This window comes from Corvus kubaryi, unplaced genomic scaffold, assembly GCF_017639235.1.
Source record: "Corvus kubaryi isolate FWS band 111438036 unplaced genomic scaffold, C.kubaryi_AGA036_p1.0 37300, whole genome shotgun sequence".
Taxonomy (NCBI): domain Eukaryota; kingdom Metazoa; phylum Chordata; class Aves; order Passeriformes; family Corvidae; genus Corvus; species Corvus kubaryi.
In genome coordinates, this window is record NW_024581093.1 from 15,049,610 (window position 1) to 15,072,551 (window position 22,942).

The following is a 22,942-nucleotide window of genomic DNA, read 5'->3' on the forward strand; positions in this document are numbered from 1 at the left end:
GAATTGGAGAAATCAGCAAACACACTTGCCCATCCAATGAAATTTATAACCAGAACATCATGTGGAAAGCAGGGTATGCAACATTTATTTTAATTTGCACCATATCATATTTAGCAAGGCAAATTTGAGAAAATGTGCTTTCCCTGCTTTTTTCACATACACAATATCAAATTTTAAGCCCCTGGAGAAAGGTTCAGGAGTTGTTTCCAAGACACTTGTAAGTAACTTGCAAATGCAAACAGCAGGCAGAGGCAAAGGGAACAATAAAACTTATAACAATAATAGTGGCTATGGAATCCAGATGGAGCTATTAAAATATATAAAAACATTGAAAAGAATTTGAAGAGCTGATACAACATCTGTGCCTTTTAGTGTTATTTGCAACTTACCTATCCAGTCAGTCACATTCTGTACTAGTGCAATGCCATTCAGCACACGATGTCTGAGTTGAGAGACCATGAGCTATTTTAGAAATGAGTAATTTTTATGTTTATGGCTGCTAACAGTCCACTTGTTCAACCAAGACTGCAACTACTTGTTTCCCAAGGTGCCTGACTATTAAAACCATTCCCTCTTTCCCTCTTCTCCTATAGGGGACAGAGTATTAAAAACCTTCTTTGCTGTGCAAGTATGGTTCAGTTGCTCTGCACAGACTATATGGAAGAGTTTACTTTTTTTCTGTGCCTTTCACAGAGGGAGGAGCTTCCATGAGTTTGTGCCTCAGTGTTTGCACATTCCTAATGAAGACAGTGCATCCCTCTGAGCTGGGTTAAAGCCAGACCCAGGCTTAATTGGTAGTACAGGGAGGCAAGTGGAAATTCAGGAATTTACTGGAGGCTCCCTGAAGTGGTTGAATTTTGATTCAAAATAAACATCCCTTCCAGCAGCAAAATCACAAGGGTTTCCCTCTTCTTACAGCATTCTACCCCTAAATCCCTCTTCACCAATTATTCCATATTGGTTACTATTTGCATTTGTCAGCTCAAAGCCAAGTAAATGGATTTTACTTTTGTTTATATGGATGAGTTAATTGGAATTATTCTTGTGCAGAGTCATCATCAGAGGGCTCTTGGATAGGAAACAGTGCAAAGGAGTGTCTATTGATAGAAGAGTTTCCACTGGAAAAAAGGACAAAACTCTGTTGTCCTGTGTTTGCTTTCAGTATGGCTCAGCCCTGAGAGGGTCTGTGTCTGAGGTAATGCCAAATTATGGATTTTAGCCTTGAGAGCCCCCAGATTGACACAATTTTTATCAGAGCTCTGCTATGGAATTGGAACTATTACACATTAGTGGACCACTGGTCCTGGCAGCAACAATACGCTGAATTGACATAGTATCTCTCAAAAAACCCCTATAATTTCATTCTCTTTGGTTAATGATTTGCAAAGTTTTTATTTCATTAAAAGCATAAGTGACTTCTCTACAGTAATGGTCACAAGCTGTCTTCCACTACTGAACACAGCACCTGTGTATGCACTGGGAACATGGTATGATTTTATTGTAGTCATTCTGTTTTTTGTGAGCTGATAGCAATTTTCCTTTAAAATAAAATACAAGCTTGCATAGAAAAAAAGAGAATAATCCTGATCTCAGTTTCTTCCTTCTACATAGTAAAGTACTAATAATAGCAGAGTACTAACAGTGAAGCACTACTACTACAAGTAAGAAACCAGCTTTCAGGAATCACAATATATCCATAAATGACTTAGAGAAGTTTAATGAAGTCCTCTGTCAGCATTCCTGACTAATTTACAATACACTTATCTTTGAGAAATATAAGTTTAAAAAGCTCCAAATTAAGCATGTTATTACCTGTGACCACTCATTACTCAGGATTTTCTTACTGAAATTTTAAAAACAGCAAGCACTACATGATTTTTTACTCAAACAGTATCTGCAATGCTAAAACAATGAAACCAAGATGTATTCTAAACAGAAAAAATAATACAACATGCTGCCAGAGGCTGGCGTTGTATTTGATTATTTGCAGCCAGCTTCTGATTACAGTGCTTTTCCACAGTTTTTGATGTCAGGGTGTAAGATCAGTCCATTTAAAATCAACTAAAAGACTTTTCCCCCCTGAAATACATATTGTACACCTGCCTTAATTCTGTTTCCCCCCCTATGTTCTCCTTGGATTTTTCTTGTTTGTTTTTAGCACTATGCTTTCCCCAGGTAATTGGGACAGAATTCTTGTCTGGCATTTCATTTTAAGTCATTCATTTCAGGTCTCCCCCTCTGCTGTCCTGGTTCCTTTTCCTTTGGAAAGTTCCTGAATAAAGACACTTTCCTGGGTGCAAGTCTGATCCTCTGTAAATAATATATACCTGAAACAGTTATGCTCCAACTTTGTATTGCTATAGTCAATCCTCCACTTACCCATTTTACTGCCAAACCAATTTTTTGGCTGCTTGCATTCAAAGTCAAGAGCCGACAGTAATCTCTACTGAGGTATTCATAAATCCTTGCTGACATTCAGTTGGCTCTGCAACTTCATTTTGCTGTTAGAACATAGCAAGAGCAGTCTACTGCTTTATAAATACAGGGAAATTTAAATGGAAAATGTATTACTAATTATCTGTAGCACCATTTCACAGTGTGAAAGAGAAATGCAGCCTGCCTAAGAAATGGATGCTATTTTCAAGCCTTTGGATATTATTTTAAACATTGATCCATTTCTGTATTTGGCTCTTAGAAGGAACCAATCTCAGGAGTAAAATAAAAGAGACTGGGAATCTGGAACATGAAACCACTCACTCTGCCAGCATAAAACATTGGGGGCTTTAGGCCCACGTCAGTAACACGGATGTTTAGAAGGGAGAAACAATGAAGGCGACATGGCATGGAAAAGCTGCCTAGTCGAAATGTCGAAACACAATGCTTTCATCATCCTACATGAAGCTGTTTAGCTCAGTAATGTGATTAATTTTATTGATTTGGTTTTTTAGTGAAGTTCTAAGTTTACTTCAGAAAAACAAAATACATTGAAAGACACTGGTGCAAGAGAAGAGTGGATATTCTTCAGCTGCACGAGGTTGGATGCAGTCTGTTGCACAAACTCCCATCTGTAGATTAAAGTTTCATTTTTGCAGACAACTTCTTTAGCCCCTCACTTCCAGCTAAGGCAGGTTTATTGGATGGTGGCAGAGAACTTTGTCCTTTCTTTTCTTGAGACACTCTGATGACAGTGTGTTTCCCTGAGGTATATGAAAGGATTTCTACTTACAAATAAAGAAATCCTTCACTCCCCTTTTTGGTAAATCAGGCCACGGTGTGAAAGGCTAAAGAATCCTCTGACAAGATTAAAAATTTAATCCAAGCCAGGAGTGAAATCAATTCAATTATCTCAGTGCAATCTGTAAAACTCCCCAGTCGTTCTAACACTGTATTATCACAAGCTGTCAAAAAGGTTATCAGCACCCAAATGGAGGAAACATCCCTGAGTTCCAGATGGGCACAGTGAAGCAGAGCATCAGTTTCGGTTATGATCTACAACTGTAATTTTCCCTCTCATTAGTTCCACACCTTTAGGTTCAAGATTACTGTTTATTTTTATACATCATCTCAAAGAATCACCTTTCATCCTCTGCTTACACCCTGAAAATGTCCAAGCCTTCCAGCATGTCAAGACTCTTCCCCTCTAGCCATGAAATAATCCCCTCATCCACTGTAACCTGTGCTGCACACTTCACCCCAAAGCCCTGCTTTTCCAGCTACATCCCCCTCTTTAATCCTTCAGCTGATTCTTCAGACCAAAAGGAAAGACAAAAGGGGCAGCATTTACCCTCTGCATCTGGCCATCAATCCAAGTCCCTTCTGCCCACACCTCCTCCTGTGAGCACTTCTGCCCAGTACTTTTTTTAAGCACCCATGTGACTTTTTGTGGGTTTTTTCACATAAGAGAGGGTCCAACACAGACATCACCAAAGCTGGTGCTTCAGTGATTCTTTACAGCAGCTCCCCAAATGTCAATGCCACTGCATGCCACAAAGCCAGTTACACCATCTGCCTGCACTTACTGGCTCATCCATTCACATACTGGCTCTTGGGCAGTTTCTGAAGCCTGTACTGTCTCATTGTCATGTCTACAGAACCCCCACCCGATCCTAGGGCAGCCTGCTCATCACAGCTGTAGCACCCAGAAACTGTAACAGCACCTTTTAACCATCTGTTGTCATCCAGCCCATTCATAATTAAGTAAAAGAGCTGGAACAAAGCATTTTGCTGCAGCAAAATGACTTTATCTTGAGGCTGGCTGACTTCTGTTCTTCAAAAACATGGGGAGAAAGGAGGGAGCCCCCTTTAGCCTGCTTAACCATCAGAAACAGAACCATGTCTCTTCTCAAAAGGTTTGTTAGGTCTTTGGTTTGGTATTGTGCAAAACAGATTCAAAATCTACTTCACAGTCCCATTGTGAGGTTCATCAGAGGTCAGAATGGAAAGCACAGCATGACAGCTACTTTTGGAAGATATATACAGACAGATATCTGTATATACAGACAGATTTCAGTCCCTGCTCTATGGCATAATTTCCTTGACATCACTAGGCTGCACATGAATGAGTGAGAGCAGGTACTGGGAGGAGAAAAAAACCTCAGTTGATAAAGGAGTACCAGGAGTGTCCAATAGCCTTCAATCACTCAAACGTATGTTCTGTAAATGAATATTATCATTCAAGCATGGATTTCACACAGGTCAGCACTCTGACCACTCCTCCCAATCTGAGCATGAACTTTCCTGCAGGAGAATTCAGTGTTTTCCATACAAAAGCCCAGAGAGCTCCCTCCTGTTACCCCTGCCCTGCTCCTCTATGTGCAGCTGAAACAACAAGGCAAAGTTTAGCTCGTGCTTGACTGCAGGCTCTGCCTGCCAGGGCAGAGCTGTCTGCACCAGCATTGCTCACCAACAATTAATTCCTCTCTGAGACGCCTGCAACTGCATCATGCCTGCAAAATCACATGGACAGGGTCTCCATGGTGACAGTGCCATGCGCTGTGCAAACATCAGCTGGCTAGGCAGGGTTACTTTGGCAACCCAAGTGCCACAGGTAATGATCCAAATCTCCTTCACATTTATGAAAAAATAATCTGAATTAAAAACATGCCCATGTTTCATTCTAGGGCCAGCTCTGTTCTGTTGCTGCTCATAAATGGCACTATTTCGATGAGACCAGAGCTACCTCCATTAGAATTACAAACAAGAATATCAAGAATAATTATTTAACCATCATTTCTATACAGTAATGAAGAAAAAAGATGCACACTGCAGTTGATTCTAGCTGAGATACCACATAAGCAAAGCTTTAATACTATAGATTTCATTAATACTATAGAGAAAAATAATTTTTATCAGGTTCACTGCTGTGTTCTATTACAAAGCTATGCTGTCTTTAAGATGGATTGTGAGCTGCATTCTAACTGCAGATGCTCTTCTCAGACCAGAAGAGTTTTCTTTCATGTTTTTGGTATATATGGCTTTTAAAACTAACGCTGCACTCACTACAAAGAAAAATCACATCATCTGTCTGCTGGATTATGTCTGTCTAGATCTGGTCTGTGGAAGGCAAGAAACTCAAGGAACCAAGGACAGCAGTTTCTGAACTTGCTGGCAGCTCTGAGGGAATAGCTGGTGTTCTACTCCCTGCAGACCCTGCCAGGGCACAGGAAGCACTGAGCAGAGGTGAATCTCCCTTTGCAGCCACAGAGCCCTGTGAGGGTGGCTTGGGCTCAGTGAAGGGACAGCCAGGACACACACACGGCCAGCAGTCACTGGCTCCTTTGCTAATGACTGCCCTTCTACTCCCAAAAGAGACATCTGTCAAAATTTAGTCCTGTTGTTTTGCTGGCATATTTTCTCCTTAATAATCTTGAAATATCTCTCTCGTGTTTATGCAATATGATGTTGGTAATATTTCATTGGGAAACATGCTGACTTTTTTCAAACTTTTTTTTTTAAGTGAGTTTGCACTATTTCCCTTTCTCAGGCTGCCTTCTGTACAAGCTTTTCTAGAAAAACTGTTTTCCTGTGTGATTACTGACAATTATCCTACCAGACACAGTGATCTGGACAAAACCATCCTTTGCTGTTAGGGATTGTTTCCCTTGAGAGCAATGGAATAACGTGTATTCAGCACAACACTCTTCCATGGGAATGATCTGCATTCGTGATAGGAATATTTCCCTTGCACTGTGTAGCAGAATAGCCAGCAGAAAAGTGCTTCTAGTGTTAAACTGACTTACCTGCTGAGACAAAATCCTTCAATTACCTGTTTGTGTGGGAGCTGGGTATATGGGAGGCCGGCAAACCCACATATGCAACCAGCCTGGATTCTCCTGTCTCACCTACACCATCAATTCTGAAGAAACCTCCCAGACTCTGTTCTCCTGGAGGCTGAGGGTTTGCAGCAGTTTGCATGACAGATGGAAAAACAGCATAATATTTACAGGATTTTGAATAGGCTCTATTCCTGCCTGTGGTGAATGCAGCCAACTCTTGAGATGCAGAAATTGAGCACTGAGCATATGTAAGAAGACACATCAAACTCAGGGTATGTGGGGCCCAATTTTCGTAAATGCCTACATGGGCATGGAGAAAACATGGATACAATCAAAATGTAAAAAATTAGTATCACTAACAATGATTTTGAGCTGATTATTTTTCCTACAGGAGTAGTAAAATAACTTGGATCATGAAGTCTGTTTCCATGTCATGTCACATCATGTCACGTTCTGTCCTGCTAGAGCCCATCTGAAAGCAACAATGATTTTACCCAACTCCACTGGTTATGCCCTGTCACACTGAACTTTTGCACCAATGGTTTTGCCTGCACACGTGCAAACAGAAAGTACTTTTTAAATCCCTTTCATCCCTCCACTGCTATTTGCAGCTGCAAACAGCAGCAATGGCCTCTGTTCCCTTCTGCTGCCTGTCAGTGAGGAGAGACCTTTTCTCTGGAGTACCTTTCAGCCTCTCTGCATGTTGCCATGGCAGCAAGACTAAAACCAGACCCAAGATGAGAAAAATGTCAAAGGAATAAAAACTGATGCTACAGGCAAACTCTGAGTCCTCCCTTGCCTGCTGAAGATACCTATTAAGTGATAACATCTTCTGGATGGAGAGCTACAGCTGCAGAACTGTGCTGTTTTCACTCCTTCCTTATTCCTATAAGCTCCTGCTGACGTCAACGAGTATTTGTTTTGTCTCAGTAAAATTCAAAGAAAAAGAGATTTAAAGCTTTGTAATTACAGAATAACTGAGCCAAATCTTGCCAGTCTTTACTTACAGAGTCACCAGGGATAAAGCAGGAAAACAGGCAGAATCAACAACAAATTAAATATTTAGAAGTACTGAAGAGCAGTGCCTAGATTATCAGTTTGGTGAGAGCTTTTCTACATGATAAAGGAGGAGAAAAGAGCCTGAAATTTGATCCATCAACACAGGGAATTCCAGCAGGTTAGGACAGCTCAGGGGCATTCAGCACCGTGACAGCTAAAGACTAACTTTTGGTTGTAGCAAAGTGCTATAAAATGGACATTTCTGTGAGACTGTGCATTATCTCAGAACCTGCACAGAGCCAGAACGGACACTCATTTTGATTTAAACTGGCACAGCTTTTCTCAGTATCACTTATTATTAAGATAAGCTCAAAGGAAAAAGCCATTTTTTCCCTGCATTACTATAGGAAATTATTACCTTATTCCTTTCAGAGTCAAGGGTTGTTTCTGAGGGGTAGAGATTTGGTGACGAAATCCCTGGAACACACTTGAGCAGAAAAGACATATCCTGTGAATCAGGATGAAGCTTTAAGGGTCTTGCACTGGTATTTCTTTTAGAGCAGCAACAAAGCCAGAACTCCTACTCTATTCCTGGGAGCCACTGGCTCCCCGGGACTGGCTGAACCCTTGGAATTGATGGTAGAAGTTACAATAGCATGGTCCCAATGTTAGGAGAATGGCTTTGAGCACATCAAAGCCACGAGTAGAGGAGCTCAGAACCGGTCACCTTCATGGTACCTTTCTGAGCATTAATGCATCTTGAAGTAAGTTGCAGCCAGCTGTGCACACACACATGCTCCAGACACCCCTGAAGCTTGAGGTATTCAGAGGTGATGGACTACAGCAGCAGCTCTTATGGTGAGGAAAATTCCTTTAGCTCCAAATGAATTTTAGCAGGAAGAGAGACCCTCTGTATTCTGTTAGGATGCAGCAGTCTGCTGCCTAAATTGAATTAATAGATGATGCTCAGTTTGCTGTATTCCTGTACTCCATCACAATCTGTTATAAAAAATTATGGCAGGAAATAAACTTTATTACATTTATCACTATGCAATTAAAAAAAGAGATATCTTATATTGTTATTAACTATCAAGCTCCATGCCACCAGTTTTTAAACTCTTCCCTCTCCAATGTTGCCCTGTGATCTCTTTGAAAAATGTCTGGAGGAAAACTGCACCAACCCAAAGAAGATCTTGTTTGTTCTCTTGCCCTCAGCTCCACGAGTGTCATTAAACTCTCCTGCTCACCCTCAGGATGTGCAGACCTAATCCTGAGCACTCTGCTTTGTATGGTGCTGTATTGCTGGCTTTTGAATTACAATGCCTGGGCTGTCGAAGGGGAATGTTGCAGATCTCCTCTGAACAGCAGGAGTCCTGTCTGGTTAACTCCCTGTGGGAATCCAACAGAGATCCCTCTTCACACAAGTGAAAGATCATCCAGCCTTTCTGGAGCTCCACAGGAATATTGCTGTGTGCCACCGTGGGTCAGGGGCTCTTCCAGCCACACCACTGCTTTAGTGTTCAGGCTATTACAGCTTTTAGTGTTCAGGGTCCAATAATGTAAGAAATGCCACAGAACTCAGAGGGCCTGTTCTGTGTGCTGCTTCTTTTACTGTTTCTCTCTAAGCAGCAGTCCTTGTCCTCCCAAAAGCTGGACAGTGGCGTGGATGGAACCTTGTTCTGACCTTCTGCGATGCAAATCTACACACACCCTTTGGGCTTGTGTCTGTAAGCATAAGATAATTTGTACTATCACTTCCTTGCTACTATGGTGAAAAAAAAAGGTATTTGTTTTCAGTTTTATGTTTAGACCAAAAGTCCTTCCAAGCCCCTTCTGGATAAAATAAAACCAAGACCCCACAGGTGATTACTTTCTTGCTGTTTCCCAAGCTTTCATCAGCATCTGTTTATTCAAATTTCTGTCTATTCACAAGAAAAGAGTTTATTTTATAGAGAGGAGATATTTCTTTGTGTGTACCTCACTAGAGAGAATTTGCTTTCTTTTAGGAAGCTGAAAAATTAGAGAAAACTTCCCACAAGGAATGTCCTTCTTAATCTATTATTTTATTTTACCAGCACTCCATGCTGATGGTTTGTATTAGTTCCACCTGATTTGTCTTTCAGGCTTGTTCCAGTTCTCTGATTCTCCAGAACCACTATCCAAAACTGGATCTTCACAAAAAACTAATTTCTACAGTCTATCAGAGGTTTCTCCATCTCTTACCAGCACCAACAATTTTTTTTTGCATTTCTCACCAACACTTTTGAAGCCACACTTCAAGCCCCACAACCTGCATGAGAGTAGTTTTCCTTTTTTCTCCCTTAACCTTCCCTGTTGTGGCCTTTGTCCTTTCCTTGCTTTCTTCTATTTGATCCTTGTAATAAGATCATAAAAACACATCCTCATTCTACACCTTTCCCATATGGCAGGTGAGTTTTTTGGAAGTCAGACACAAAACCTGTGACTAACATGGCTTCTGCCACTGTAACCTTTCATGTTATTTGTTAAACAATTCAAACAAGTCAAGTATTTTTCTCCCAAAGACCTATCACATATTCCTCATGCTCTTCCTTGAGCTCTATTTTGAGTTCCTTATTTCACAATATGGGATCTGAAAATCAGTAATAAAATAATGAGAAAATCCTGTGTGACCTGTCTACTTATTCCAAAGAACTCTAGGTCTTCCTTTATTACTACTAAGGAACAGAAATTGTGTTTTATTCCAGAACCACTATTCCAAAACCACGGGAAGTAAACGTAGTGATTACAAAATACAGTAAACATTCCGTCTTCCAGATGGTAATCAGTAAAAAGTCTTGACACTCTAATTTCCAAAGTCTGAGAAGCTTAATGTAAAAATCCACCTACTGGGATCAGATTAGCAGACACATTTATGTTGTGACTTTGAAAAATATCTCCATGTTATTTTGTAACAATGGATTATCTTCAGTAAAATCCATCCCCAATCAGTAAACTAATTATGTAAATTCTTGAAACCCATCAAGATAAATACCAAAGGACTCTGATGATACAAATGAGAAAATACTTCTCTTTTGATTTCTTGTGTAATTTTTTTTTTTGTTTCACAAAGTAGTGTCTTGAGAATTGCAAACCTAATTCTTCATAAGTTATCATAGTATTTTACAATCATTCAAAAAGTGCTCCAACTCAGCCCTTACCATTGGGTGCCACTCTGTAACTTCATTAAAATGAAACAAAAAACACACACTGTGTTATATTAAACTGTAACACAGTTGTTATGATAGACAGTATGATTCATGCTTATCCTCAGTTTGAGCTACATCACTTTATGGCAAGATGGAAATCATTCATCCAGGCAAGATGAAAGGTATTTGAACTTATCTTGTTTTCTGGTTGACAGTTTTACAATATATATTGCAGTCTATTTGCTTTATTACTTAGCATTTCTCCTGGCACTGTTAAAAAATGTCTCATTCTAAGCCTATATTAAAGATCTTAACTTCCAGTTAGCATTGTACCAGTGTGATTGCTATAAAATTGATTTAGTTTACAACAAGTTTAATGCTGGTGTGTGAGCACTCATTCAGCTCAGCATTCCATTCTATTGACCCAGCTCAGACTGCAATAATTGGTAGCAGGGAGCCAGAGCACAAGTGTCCGTGTGACAGAATGTCCCTGCTGCAGCCCAGGCAGTTTTTAATCTAATTCAATTAAACTTGCACATGTAGATGTACCCCAACCCCCAAAGGCTTGTGCCTGAGCCACAGCAAGGCAGGGAAATAGGCAAGAACCTCAATAACACACATTTTGCTAGCTGGAGGCTAAGGCAGGTTTAACTGCAGGAACTCTGAGAATTATGCTGGGTGTTTCCTTTAGATTGAAGGGAAAGATACAGTATTGTCTTACTTCTGCTAAAGAAATCAAAGGTTATGCCCTTCTTGCTCAGAAAAGTTTAATATCTTTAAGATATTTTGGCCAGGACATAATCACAGCATGTAACAGAAAAAGCCTTCAGGTTCTTCTCACGGTTTTGAGTATTTGGTGGTGGTCAGGAATTCTATTTTATACGACCTTTATTCTACTAAACGGAATTAATTTAAACAAAGATTTGGAGCCGTCTGTGATGTGTGAAGCTTTATTTCTTATAGGTATGGCCTAACATTTTCAGATGTGTGCACTGTAACATCACCTTCAAAAGCCTGAGCTTTAATTCTCAAAGTATCATTTTCTGTACAATCAAAACTCTGGAAAATCAGTGCTCATTTGGAACTCTTAAATTACATCACTCCCTTTTAGTATTGTTTTCTCAGAGTCAATGCTCATAATACAGAGTTTTTCCCTACAAAATACCTTTGTGTTCAATCATTCCCAACAGGTTAATATATATTTAGGAGTCTTTTAGTATTGACCATGTATCTGCTTGTGCTGCCTTGGTGTTAATTTAAATCATTATCTGTAATGAGCAATAATGTTATTACTAAACTGCAATACCACATAGAACTCTCAATTATGACATTAAATTTAGATTATATTATGCTAAGAGATATCTTTATGCCCGAGAGTAATTCTGCTTTTAAAACTCATCTGTGCTTAAAATGATTGAAAAGAATATATGAGCCATTTTCATTATGTGAGAACAATTATCTTGATTAACAATTGTTATGCGCTAAAATGAAGTGTTATTTTGATACAATCATGGCATTTTGAGTAGAATTATGTAAACCAGAAAAGTAAACGTGCTTCCAACTAAAGTTCCCCACTATACTTAGAAAAGGAGAATTCAATCATACTACATATTGTAAAATGTTATAAAATTGGAATGTTTTAACATTTTTAAAATCACATGACAGGGAATTTTGGATAAACAGGGGGAAGAGAAATCCAAATCAGAACAACCTGGTAATCAGGTGCATCAAGAGAGGTGAACATAACGTGTGTTGCTGCCACTACTGGGTAAGTGCCCATGAGCAACTTCCACAGCCTTTGAGGAAACTGCAGGAGCCTCCTGGTAAGCTCCAATAACGGGCTCTAAGCACAACCTGGAAGATCTTGTATTCCACCAGGTGGGATATTCACCCTCCTGCTCTCCAGAGGGCAATGAATGAGTCCATGTTGTGATGGTCCAGTAACAAATCTCAGGGTGGGGAAGGCAGGATTGCGATACGCTGACTCGTGAAATTGAATATTCAACCGTCTTTTCTAAGTATCACCAATACCAGCAATGGATCATCTGGTCAATATGTAGAAGTATAGCTACATAAAACCACAAAATTATCATCTACAGTTAAGTGCCTTTTCTTGGATCTTAGCAAAGTTGTGTGAAATAGAACACAAAACCTGTGTTTTCTTTGCAATAAAGGCAATTTAGTAACCTAATCAGACCACTAGTAAATTAAAACAACCCTGGAGAATAATTTTGTGCTACTGCTCAAGAGATTTCCAAAATTTCTACCAGTCTGCCAAAACTAGTCATCAAAATGATCAGCTGCTGAGAGATAGAACTGGCTTTGCTGATGGAATTAATAATTTACTTTTTCTTTGGCCATTGTTAGTAGCTACATCCATAAGCAGATCCCAGGAGAAGAGCTAGAATGTTCACCTTAGAAAAGCATTGCTAAAACCAAAACGGCCCATTTAATTTAATTTACTGTACCAGAGTTCAGTATCTATTAACATCTAAACATCCTTCTACTGTAGCTAAAAGCTTATGTCAATGTTCCCTCTTTATAGGCCAAGCACCCAAAATTCCCCAAAGCAGAAAAATGTGAGCTAGAATTTACTCATTTGCTCGAGGCACAGCATCTACTGATGTTTCTCACCAGAGTAATGCAGCAGTGTATGAAGGCATCCCTTTTCCTTCTGCTCTATTAACCTTTCTGCTCCCTGTCAGTCATGGAAATGGACATAGGGATCGTGCTGCCAATGTAGCATTATTTAGACAAAATGGACCCATCAAATTTAAATATATATATAGAGATACTTTAATTATTCTTATCTCCCACTCCCCTTTTGATTCTTTTCAGTCACTTCTTAAGTGGATTTCTGGGCATACACTGATTAATGAAGTAACAGACTCATAGATTGCAGTGAGAAAACCAAACAAAATAATTACTTTTTTTTTTTTCCCTGCAAACCAAGAGGCCAAAACCTCATCCAAAATCATCAGGGATCTCCTTACAGTCTGAAAATGGGAATGTGTCAAAGGCACGAGGAATCCAAATTATTTGTATTCTCTACTGTGCCAGACCTACGAGGATGACACCTCTCGTCTCTCTCAACATCACCAAGTAGACTCCATCATTTCTATCTCTCTGTTTTTAATCCTTAGCATCTGTGAAAATAGGTCTTTCTTTAATTTGAATGCAGACTAAAAGAAGTTTCTGAGAGAATGTAAACAATCAGGAGGAATTGTTAACACAAACCTCCGATTTCTGCTTCATGCTATCCCAAGAGAAAAGCTGAATTTCTCACATTAGCACTCCCTGCCAGCCTAAACTGACCGACCAAGAGCTTTCTTCCCAAACCACCCAACTAATTAACAAAGAAGCGTGAGTGGAATTTTTTGAGAGGGAAACCCAAGGTTTCATTCACAGGCTCTGTGGCTGAAACCACACACACTCACAGAGCACAGCACAAGAATGAAACAGCATCTAAATGTGGCTTTGAAAACTTTTGTTTCTAGTATTTTCCCTCTAGTACCTGCTATTTGTGAGTCTTACTCACAGCATCCAGTAATTATTTCTGAGTGACAGAAAACAGTCATTGTTCCAACCCTTAAGGAATTCCTTGCCAATTAGTGGTACTACCAACTCTGTGGAAGAGGAGACACTGTACACTTTCTCTTAGAATTAATTTAAAACTATTTCTGCTGGTGGATGCAATAATACATCGACACATATTTCATCCACATGCAAGACTGAGAGAAGATAGGCAGGTATTTCCTTGCATTATCAGGTAGAAATAAAAAGGAATGGTTTGAAGCATGCTTGGATCAAGGATCTAAAAGAAGTGTCTTTTATTCTCTGATACTTCACAAAGAGTGCAGAAATTGTTTTTGAGTAAGGAAATGATCCCATGACACCCTGTTTTCCTGTCTTTTGAGAAGTGCTTACATTTAAAATGAAGTGTAAAACAACCGTGTTAGAGCCAAATATTCAAGATAAAGACAGAAGAAATATACGCTGTCTTCTGGAGCTATGCCCATGTGTTGGTGTCACTGATGGGTAGAGTAAAGCTTTCCCTAACGAGGTCTCTCTTTATTTCCTTGCAGGGGAGCAGCATCACCAAAGCAGCTCAATCCATAAGGAATGTGTGCCCATTTATTACTTAGCAGCCAGCTAATACATTTCAGAAAGCAGATTACTCCTGTAAAATACTGCTTCTTCACAGTAATGAATCAGCAGCTTGCTCAGTATAACATCTTTGTCCTTATTTTTCTAATAAATGGCAAAGCACCTCTCCCCATACAGTCTCCTGTTGCTAATTTAATTAACTGGAAGCATGTGACTAGTTTAATAGTGCACACTTTTTCTTCAGAGGGATCCATCAATGCTTCCTATATTATTTTCCTGCCTATTTCCCCCTGCCCTTGCACTATCCCTCAGGAACCAAATCTACTTGCTGTTTCCCCTTCCCTGCAGTTCCAGAAGCTATTATGGCTGTGGCACATAAGGGCAAACAGAAGTGACAGCCTGACCTGTCCCAGAAATACGACCATGACTCACCACTGCACTTTCAACCTCCAGTGCCTCATGCCTTCTACCAAGTATTTTCTGCTTGTGTATCTCCATAACTAATTAATTCTTAGCAGAGTGCTTACTAAGTAGATCAGGAAAGCGCTGTAGCTGCAGGCTGTATTTATGTTAATGGGGAGGTTTAGTCTCAGGCTGGTCAGATTCTAACCTTTGCAACAGCAACATCTGAACAGTGCTCATCAGAAACACTGCCAAAATACATTTCCATGTTTGCCACTTCATTCCAAAACATGAAAATGGCATTCCCCTGGAAGAAAAGAGCTCACTGACCTTTGGCAGAACACACACCTCGGTGAGATCAGAGCCCCCATTAAGGCACTCAGTGACAAAGGCTCCTGGAGATGCTGAGACGCAGCCCAGGGCTATGGCTGTGAGAGGCCAGAACTGGCAATTACAGATTTGCAGGCTAATCCGTGATCTTTCCATTACTGTGCTGCATGGCACCAGGCAAGGAATGACATCCACCATCTCTTCTGTTATTCATCTATTAAATGGGTATTATAGCGCAAATATTCTCACTGTGCATAAAGGAACCTTCTGAAGACTCTAGATGGCAAAACTGTTTAAACACAGGTATTCAACTGGCAGGCTAGATAAAACAAGCTCAATTTCAGACACTGTAAAAAAATACTAGAAAGCACAGAACTGAAATAAATTACTTGTCTAATTAAATTCCATTCATGTATCTTGAATTGCATACAGTGAATTTATGAATAATATATAGCAATTGAAAAGAATTGACTTCTGCTTATGTATTTAACAAGCAAAGTCTGAGTTTTCTAAAACAGCTCATTTACCCAATCAGATTTTGTGGTAATCACAGTTAATGTCATGTATTTGAGGCCTTATGAAGCCACCGTGCCTGTATCAAGGTCTTGGTTTTTTTCTTTCTCAGGCTTTTAATAAAATCATACCCATTGCCATCAACAGTGTGTGAATCTAAAAAGACCATGGGGTTATGCCATCCCTTTCTGATAGTGGTAAGAAGGGTAGAATGAATTATGAAGTAACATGAAGTCCTGTTAAACAGCATTAAATGGAGAAGAAAAGCAAATGAAATTTTATAGGGACTTTGTAGGAACTTAGTAATTCACCCAAGAGCAGCAAAGATCCCAAAAGCACGTATACAGAATGTTTTAGGGGGAAAAAAATTGCAATACCTAATTATTTCCAGTACTTTCAAGGTATGTTAAATTCATCTAAGCATACAGCACCAAAATTATTTTGAGTTTTAATTAATATTTATTTCAGATACGCATCTTGGGAAAATTCTTTGCCAAGCCTTAATTAAAGATCACCTTGCTCATGGCCCAGTTTTCATTCCTTTAGAACTTGTGTTCATTATATTTAATGTTAGTGAGGTAAGATTCAGGTGGAATAGCTTTCCCCTTAGCCTGGAGAAGAGAAGGCTCCAGGGAGAAATCAAAGCCCCTCCCAGTGTCTACTGGGGCTCTAAGAGAGCTGAAGAGGGACTTTGGACAAGGGATGGAGTGCCAAGACAAGGGGGAATGGCTTCCCAGTGCCAGATGGCCGGGTTAGAGGGATATTGGGAAGGAATTCCTGGCTGTGAGGGTGGAGAGGCCCTGACACAGGTTCCCAGAGAAGCTGTGGCTGCCCCTGGATCCCTGGCAGTGTCCAAGGCCAGGCTGGATGGGGCTTGGAGGAGCCTGGGATAGTGGAAGTTGTCCCTTCCCATGGCAGGGGTGGAATGACATGAGCTTTAAGGTCCCTCTCAACCCAAACCATTCTGTGATTCTGTGATTCCCCAAATTTGAAAGATATTTTGGCCTCTAAATATATAATTTGATTGTGAACACAGAATCAAGCTACCCTGAATTATTCAAGCGTTGTTCCTCAGTCTGCTTTCCCCACATCTCTATTTTCAAACCTGCTGCATCAGCAAGACACAGCTCCTTGCATTTTTGGACGCTTTGATATCTGCATGAAGCTTGTATTAAGCTTGTGTTACACCTGTTTGTATACAAGGAACAATGGTGACGAACAGATAAAACATTTAAATTTACTTTGAACTACAAGTATTTATTTCATACAGTCAGCATGAATCCCCACACAGGAAGAACAAAGAGGGTTCCAATCAGAGGACAGTGTATCAGCAGAGTTAACACCTGTCCATCAGGAAAGCTGTTCATGAACAACTGCAAAAGAAGTTGTTCTGTCAAAGAAATACTCAAAACAAGCAGGGTTTGTATGCTGTATGCTGGATGAGCCATCACAGCACAGACACACTGACAAGCTCGTGGGAGGTTTCACAGAATGAGCTGCAGTTCCCTCTTTCGACACCATATAACTGCCAAGTAAATTGTTTCATGCCTATGAAAAATTAGTATTTTATGTATTTCAGGGTGGGTTATTACTTTGGTTGTAAATGTACTTCCACTTTTATCATGGTACTCTGTTATTCTGCATACCCTGAAGAATAAACACTATACAAGTCCTTGACTTCAAAAAAGGCATAATTTGTTCTGCTGGAGAATGTTTTCATCAAGCAGGGAAGACAAAAACCTGCACACATTATTATGACATTGTAACTATTAAAAAAACCCCGCAGAACTGGGATGGTATATAGTATTCCTAACAAGATACCAGCCCAATCTGATATTATTAGATTACCCTCTTTCTACGTTAAAAGTAACTAATGGGTCAATTTTCTGTAGGTCTCACTATAGTAATACATAAAAGGCTTTTTACCCTGAAGCTAAGATCACAGAAATATAAAATTAATAAACAAAAACATAAATAGAAACATAAAAAGCATAAACAGCTTTTGATGAAATTAAAGTTTCTCCTTTAGGGAGAGACTGTTATTATGCTGCTATCGTGGGTTTGAGATTTCCCATCCCCCTGCCTCTCGAATAATGATATTGCTGATATTTACAAGCCTTCACTGAGATGGTAATTTATATGAGAGGATGAGTTCAGTGGAAAAACACAGGTTTACAGTACCTGGATCCTATGAAGCCAGTGAGCAGCGCTAAAACCAGACAAATTGTGACTGCTTTGCCCTCCCCAAAACATGCCATAAATTCTGTATGGAAAATGTTCCTTCATCCAGTTCTTGTCACTGGATTGCAACTCAATAAGGCTGTGATCTTAGTGTTCCTACTCTTTTCCTTTGCATGCTAACAACCCTGATAGCTAATGCAGAGAACAAAATGTGTGAGAACAGCAACATAGGAAAAAAGGTGCCTTTTAAAGGAAGTTTAAAGCAGGTACTCTATAATGTCACTGTAATGTGATCAGTTCCACTGCATTCTTTTAGCTTCAGGTTCTTAAACAGAGCTTGGGTTTCCTTAGCAAATTACCAAAGAGAAAAGCTTGGCTTCAAGAGCAGGAAATCTCACTTAGATAAAACCTGTATTCACAGCTAGACCTACTGATACAGTAATTTCCTTTAAAAGGCACATTTTCTCATATGTTGCTGTTCTCACATACATCTGGCCTCTGCATTATCTATCAGTGTTTTTAGCATGCAAAGGAAAAATAACACAAACCTTACATTATGATCTCTCATAATTATTCAGCCAAAAACACCCCAGGGACTCAGTGCAGTGCTCATTACAAACTAAATTAAGGTGCAGGGCTCTTTCCAGTTAAAAATATTCTATGTACTGACCAGAGGGCACAGTCACTAGAGCTCTCTGGTAGTTATATCAAGATCTGTAATATTTAGTGCCTCGATTCCACTGATTTTTATCACAGCTGAGAGCCATGGTGTATTCCTGGGTCGGGGCTACAGTTTTGCATCACTGTTCACTAAGTGAGGTGTTGCTAAAGGCATTATTGCATCATCAGTGCAAACTAGCAACATGTGGTGACATTCAGCGCCTCCTTTAAGGTACCAGCCAGTTCTTGCACAGGTTTCAGTATCTCATCACTCTTACTGACCCTTAAGGCAGTAGGAGCCTTTGATACCATTATTGCTACCTATCATGGCACTCCTTTAAATCATTTGAGAGAGAGGAATGCAATGAATCCTTTGCTACATGACACAGACCTGTAGTCAGGATGTTTTTCCATAATCTCACTCGTCACTCACATGGATCAAAACGCCCAAGTCTGAAACCTTCCTGACTACTGAGAGTCCCTTTTGAAACAGGAAGTTTTGGGTGATGGAAAGGTGCCCCAGAGATTTTGATGACTTTGACCATGACTGGCAGTTCCTGTGCAAGAATTTGTGAGGTTTGTTTTACACTTACACATGCTCAGTGCTAACTTTGACCGTTTTAAATCACCCAAGAAGGTGCATACAACTTCTGTGTCAATAAACTGTTCTACCTGGAACATACATTTTCTTTTGCAGCTATAAAGAGATGAAAAAACCCCAGAATTTTAATAGAAAAGTGCATGTTTTTACTCAACACACTAGATTTTTTTTGAGAACAGTCAGTTTTCATCCTGTTCAGTAATCTAGAATTGACTACTGTGTAAAGCAAAATACTCACAGACCCTTGGGAGAATGCTAATGCATAAATGCACAGTACAGATTAATCAGAATGAGTGGTAAATAGTCACTAACAAAGAAACAACCACTAATTTCAACGAATATTCACTGACTACACATCCTGTTTTAAACTCTGCTATTTGTAATGAAATGCAATCCTACCAGACAATCAGCTTTTTACTCCAGAACAGCATTTTAAGCATGCGCCATCTACAAATCATCTCATCTTTTAAACACTTGAATGCATAAACAAATAGATGCAAAGCAGGAAGACATCTCACCAGAAGCTAATTTATTGTACGACTTCATTCATTTCATGATGAATTCCCAAGTTGGATTTCCATTTTAAAGTATCTATGGATTTTGTTACTCTCTTTTAGTTAAATCCTTCTTGCTTTTCCACAATGAAGTGGTTCTAATTGCCTACTTGAGACAAGACTTGGCTTTACTAGGATTTATGGATGTAAATTTGAGATTAAAATTACCCTTCCCAAACAAACACCAGCAGTTAACACAGCAATACAAATAGTTTTGCTCCACAGTAGCAGTCAAGAGTCTGGATCTAGAGCTCCCGTGTGTCAGCAGTAATCTGATGCATTGAAGAAAACTAAGTCACTTCTAAGTTCCCTTTTTCAGCCAGTTGGCAAATTTGCTTAAGCAGCCTGTACTGAAGGGGCAGGGCAATCCTTATCCTAAAACAAAGGCCAGTGAAACTAGGAATCCTTCCACAGACTTGGTGGCCTTTGGATGCAGCCCTAAAGCAGAGAAAGGAGGACACTTGAAGGGATTATATCCTAATTAGAATGGTCTCATGGACACTTGGGCAAACCTTCATGGCTCAACAGGAACACTATCAAACCAAGTCCATCTAATAATTTCTGAACAGTTCTATCTTTCATACAATTTGACAGTCAACTAGACATCATGTAACACAGACTGCATAATAGGCAAATGGGAATCTAATAACTTTCTCTAAGTTCTGTATTACTGCCACTTGAAACACTTTAAAATGGAAAATCTCACTGCAATTACAATTTTCTCTCATCAGTATATTCTTTTAAATTCAAACTGTGTGCTCACAAAGAAAGTATTAAGAAATAAATGCTGTTCAAGGAACCATACCAGGCTTTTAGAACAATGAGGTATTTTTTTTACACTTCATGGAGACCTATGAAAACGGACACAAAGCCTGTCTCTGGCTGTTCTCACAAACACTAGAACATAAAGCCCTCAGTTTTGGGGTCATCATGTAAGGGAACAGTCCTGTAGCAACAGCTTGAGCAGCAAAGGGGAGCACCACTGGATATAACCCATTGTCCTCTGCTCTGATACGTGGATGGAAACTGATACAGGACTGAAAAGAGCAGCATTTGTACTGTAACACAGCTTCGAAAGAAAACCAGGTGTCTTCCATGTTGGCTTTAGAGAGTCTGCCTTAGTTTGTGAATTGATATTTGCACAAAGGAATACATGAAAACAAATGCAGATGCAGAGTGAATAAAGTAAGCTGAAGGGATGTGTTGGGGATATGCCTTTCATGGAGAGATCAAACCTGTTATGTGTGTGATGAGACATTCAGGTATTTAACATAAAACATTTGGAAAGGTATCCCATGGTGAAGGCTCCACTGAGAATTTTCCTTACAATATTTTCATTTTGAATGTCTCTGACTGGATTCAAGCTCATCTCTAGGGTAGAACTGCTAGAGAGAGGACACATGGATTCCCCCATGAGGCTGTGGAAAAGGTAAAATTCCTCCACAGAAAACTACTCAGCCATTCGTTCTCAAATGCCATGTTGGGAGTCCACCATTCTGCTACTCTCTAGTTAAACATTTATTCTCAAGGCTCTTATGAGTCAGGAAGTTTCCTAAGGAAACCTGGTAAAAACTGGTCCTATATTGGTTTAATCTCTAATAAAGACTACTGGGAGAGGTCAAATGGAAGTGGAAATTTGGTCAACATCAGGCTTACTCAACAGGAAGTGAACAGCAATCAAATGTCCCCCTCTGAAGGGGGGAGATGTTCAAGCTCTGGAATTAAAAACCTACCAAACAGAACAGAAATGCATCAACCTTTCTTCAGTCTGGTTCCATTTAGTCCTCAGCTATAACACATTCTCCATGTATCATATTAACTTGAGAGTCAGCCCTAAGTTATTTTTATGCCCACAAAAATATATCCCTAAAATCATAATGCTCTGGGGATGAGTAATATTTCAGTAATACTTTGCAATCAAATAAACAACTCTTGCACTACCATATCCCTGAAGGTACAGCCAGACACTTCCTCTGCCAATTACCAGACAGCTCATGGAAAGCCAGCAGGTGTGACAAATGAGCTGGAGTTTTCTAGACTGTGCTTGACAACAGATGTATTTACACATTTCACAATCTACTGGTAGGGATGGTGCACGCTACTGCCAAATGTTAGATGAAATGTTATTAAACAGAAGTCTCCCAACAAATTCCCATCATGTTGACTATTAAGATCAGCCTGCCACATGTAATTTTTCATATTATGGCATGTCCTCAATCAAGTTTTTTTTAAGCTATTGTCACTATTTTAATTATCCTTCTCTTACTCACCAGTACATGAAAAGTACATATTTTACATGAACAAAGAAACTGTCTAGAGACTTGTGCCACTTAAATTTTTAAAGTACTTCAAAAGCTTATTTAATAATTAAATTAAAAAAAACCCCCACATCAAAACAATAAGTCCCAGTTTTATTTTATACTGCTCTGCAAAGGGCTCTCCCTTGCGGACAGTAGCAGAGGATTTTGTCTTGCCTGAGCAGCTGCTCTTTACCACAACATCTGACATTCCTGGAGCAGATGGATGCTGAGAAGAGCCACTTGGTGCCCCCAGCAGGGACAGCCCCAGGTGTCCCTCGGGTGCTGTCGGTGTCAATGTGGCCTCAGGCAGACTTTTCACAGGAACAGCAAGGGGTTCCTGGGGAAGGCGTCACTACAGAGTAGCCCACAGGGGCTGGACCCTTTGCACCTCTTCCACATGAAGTGGCACCTTGGGATGCACTGGGGCATTTGTAGGGACAGTACAGAACATGCTGGGCTCAAAAACCAACTCACAGACCAGTCACAATCTTAATAAACTACAGCACTACTCATGGATTGAGCCTGATGGTTACAATTTCCTCATGGTAACACCACCTACTGTGGTCAGACACAGACAGGATTTTGTTGCAGCACCCTCTGAACAGCGAAATACAACAGTACAGACACTACCCCACTCAGCAGAGCTACTACAGACCACACACTCTAAGTGGTGTGTCAGGCTCAGTGCACTTCACAAACACATAAACCACAAGTATTAATCTGGTGGTGCTATATAATCATGTTGTTTCTTCATATGGTAATGTCTGTTCACACCTCCAAAAATACTTCTCCTCCTTCATCAGCATCTTAAATACAAATGTGTCAAACAGTGCTTTGAACAAGGGGTTTATAA

The 22,942-nt window shown here is 39.9% G+C and overlaps 1 protein-coding gene across 1 annotated transcript in view; it reads right to left on the reverse strand.

The window, feature by feature from the left end:
- The window catches only part of VAT1L (vesicle amine transport 1 like), a 56,673-nt gene that overhangs the window by 6,598 nt on the left and 27,133 nt on the right, over window positions 1-22,942 (reverse strand). The gene's annotated exons all lie outside the window — the stretch shown is intronic.